The following is a 3,849-nucleotide window of genomic DNA, read 5'->3' as shown; positions in this document are numbered from 1 at the left end:
TATTATATATGTTGACTTGGTCTCTACTAGGGTGCTCAACAACCTTTGACTTTTTTGGAATAATATAAAATATGAATAAATCCTTTGTAGCTTGGCTTTCTCTAGATGGCTTGTTCACAGTGATGACCATCCAAGGCTACCTTGGAAATGACTAAGTGTTACACACTAATACGAAACTTGGACTTAGAGATCAACAATCCCCCCTTTGAAATTAGTGGCAAAAACACTTTTTCATGACTTATATTTTCATGCAAAAATAATGCTCCCCATGAGACTATAACTCTATCTTCAAAACCTAATCTCTACTATACAGTATATACATGTATGTAAACTTTGATGTTGACTCGTCTAATAATGATGTATTTGATTTATGTCACTTCCCTTGTGTCATTTTTATAATTATTTAAATATTTCCCCCTTTTTTTTGTCACTTATGGCGTGGGTTTTGCAAGGGTTAGCTTGTATTTATCCAAAAATATTTGATACTTAGCCAAATTTCTTCAAGTCCTTTATTTCATCTATCTCTTGTTGATTCCATGACTTGTCTATCAATATCTAGCTAAGAAACTAGACCAGTTAAGCTCTCTGCAGTTGAAAGCTATGTATCTTTATTCATTAAATTTGTTCTATACATAATTCCCTTTGAATTATCTCTAAATAGGGTAGTAACATGAATTGAATAGGAATTAGTTTGTTTCTAATGCCACTATCTCTAGCCATTATCTCAACTAATCTTTATTGAGAAAATGTCCACATATTATATGAAGGTGAGCTTGAACTTATGTTCTTTCCCAATGAATGTGTACATGCCTTCATATTTACCTGAATAATATCAATAGAACATTGATTCTCCTATGTGAAGAATCAACATCACAAATTTTTATGTACAAATAATGAATGATCTTCAAAATTCCTCCCAACTGAGTGGTAAGGTTAGAAAGTTCAACCTGTCTTATTGTAATTTTTGTTGAAACTTTTTGCAAAACTTTGTTCTAAAACTTCTTCTTAGACCATCTTAACAATTTATAATTGGTCTCTATATCCTTAGTATGAACTTTATCAACTATATACACTAACTGATCCAAAATTTGATGTTTCTCATTAACATCAAAAATCTCAAATGAATCAATAAATATATCTTTGATATTGTAAAATACCTTCTTATTGTTATGTTCTCTTCTCAACTATTCTTGCTTTGTCATGTGATAGAGCAAGGTTTGTAATTCTTCCATATGTCCCAATGTCATGTTGTTCAAGTCATACATAGGCAATGTGACAACTTCATCTAAACTCATTGTTTCTTCTATTGTATCATCTTCATGTGCCATCATCTGAGATCAAGGGGTCCTATCACTAGGTAGTGATATTTGCTATTGTTTTCCCCTTGCACCCGATTTAGGTGACTTCTCCTTTTGATTTAATTTAACATGTTGTACAAGTGTAACGATTAAGGTCTCTATTGGTATGACACTTGATAGTTTTATAAGAGCTTGGATAGCCTCTTGTTCTTTGGGTTTTTCTTTCTTTTATGTCTCTTTGTAGTTTGACATTTGTGATATGGATGAATTATGAAAACACAATGATTTCCTTACCCTACTACTTGGTACTCTTGTTAGAAACCACTATAACTGATGTAAGATTAAAACCTTTAGTACTTACACTCTCAATCTTTGGATAGTCATGTACTTGTAGTAACACTAGATTGGTGCATAGTAGAGAGGGATTTGAGGCATCTGGTATAGAAGTTTTTAGATCTTCCTCAATTAGAACATTCTAAATCTATGGGGATGAATTGGGAATTTCCTCAATTACAACAACATATTGTTTTTCATGCCCTTCTACCAATTACCTTATTTCTTCTACAAGTTTTGCAACCTCTCATGCATCCTCCTCTTCTTCCTTTACTTCTTCACCTCTCTCTTCTTCTTCCTCATCTTTGTCATCCAATGGAATAAGTAATACAAATGCTTCCTTCCATATAAGAATGCTCTCTTTCTCAATTTCATGAGATTTATTCATTGATATTTTATAAGCTCTCTCCTTAGGTATGAATTTCTTCATAAAATATTTTAGAGCAATAGACAGTGTCTTCCCTAAATCTAGCATTGTCTATGCTAACACGGTCTCCCTGATTTTTCTTTTAGTGGATAATACCCACTTCTACTTAGCATCAACTTTACTGTTAAAAAAATTAGGAATGCCTTGACCTAACTCTATAGGTATATATTTGAGCCATATCATCATCTCTATCATAGCTTTTTCAATCTTCTCTTATTCTTACTTTATTTCAAGAATAAAAATTAATATATTTAAATCTCGCATAAATTGCTAACTCATTAATCTCTTGACATACCTTATCTATAGTTGTTGGTGGAAGTCTAGGTATAATCTAAAGTTTACTTAGATCGTCAGACTTTGTTTCTTCTTCATCTTCCTCTTCCTCATGTGTCAAAGCCAGTTTTCTTCTCAGCCTCTTAGGTAAATTCCTCTTTTGAGCTTTGGTTGGCTTCCTCTTTGATGGACTGACTTTCTATTTTTTAGCTAGGGAGTGAGCTTCATTTGGCCTTGTAATTATTCTTATTTTCAACTCGGGCTGAAGTCGTGTAACAACCTTCTTTACACATTTCTTAAGATCCTCTTTCACTTTTGGATCAATAATTACTACTTTCTTCTACCTTTTTGCCTTGTGTTCAACAACAACTAGCTCTTTTCCCTTGGATGACTTGGCTTTAGCTTCATCTTTGGATTTTTCATCCTCTCCTTTTCCTTCAGTTATCTAAAGTGGAATTTTCCAAGTTTTCCCTCAAGATCCTTCTTCCTTTTCCTATATATATTGGGCACTTTTGTCTCTAATGCCATTCTATTCTTGGTTGTGTCATATGTGTTGAATGGCTTGACATTTGCATCAATGTCTTTAGATAGCAGTGTAGTTACTACTATTGTCACTTCATCAACATTTACTTCATATTGCATTGGCCTCATCGATGCAACCCTTGGTATTACTTCATGTTCATATATAAAATCTTTGTCTATCATAAAGCATACGTCATCAAAATAGTTATCTAAAATTGACTTAGGTATCCTCATTCAGTTCTTCAACTTATTCTTGAGTTCCTCAAAGTTCTTATCGCTTATTGCCTCATAAGTTGTATTTGTTCTATTGTTAGTCCACTCCTATCCCATGCTATAGTGCCAATAGTAGGAAATGAATTTTGTACATAGAAAAATATGCAAACAAGTAAGGAACCAAACATACATGATGTATTCTTGTCTTTCCTTATTACTCCAACATTCTCTAGCAATTGTTGTAGTTGTAGCTAGGAAAAATCATAACTATGATCTTTCTTTAAAAGTTTGTATCCAAGGTCTATTGCAATGCAAGGCATGCTATTTAGTCAACTTGACTAATTGAATTTGTGTGCAATCACTAGTACTACAAACTCAATGATAGGGCCATCGATCCCATCAATTGACATACCACAATCTTTCCACTTTGTCTTCATTTGTTTCTCAATAACATCCCTTGTGATACTTCTTATTCATTTAGTTCTACCCAAAGAAGGATAACCAATAACTTGGCATATGATAGCCTTGCTAATCATAATTGGTCCACCTTGTAACCATACCTTCATGTCATATACATAACTCAACATGATCTTTATCCATTAGAATTTGAAAAGCTTCACAAAGACTAGGGCATGGGTCAACTCTTTCTCAAAAACAATTGTGTGTTCATCCTTCAACACTCCATTATCACACAATTTATCATATGTTGTATGAAGTTCATAGTCTCCAATTTCTCCCATTTTACACATATAACATGATCATACATTATGAATCATTAATACC

The sequence above is a fragment of the Cupressus sempervirens genome, chromosome 4 (genome assembly GCF_028749045.1).
Source record: "Cupressus sempervirens isolate cs-2001-9-10 chromosome 4, ASM2874904v1, whole genome shotgun sequence".
NCBI lineage: Eukaryota > Viridiplantae > Streptophyta > Pinopsida > Cupressales > Cupressaceae > Cupressus > Cupressus sempervirens.
The sequence above is the reverse complement of the archived record's forward strand: the minus strand, read 5'-3'. Positions refer to the sequence as shown.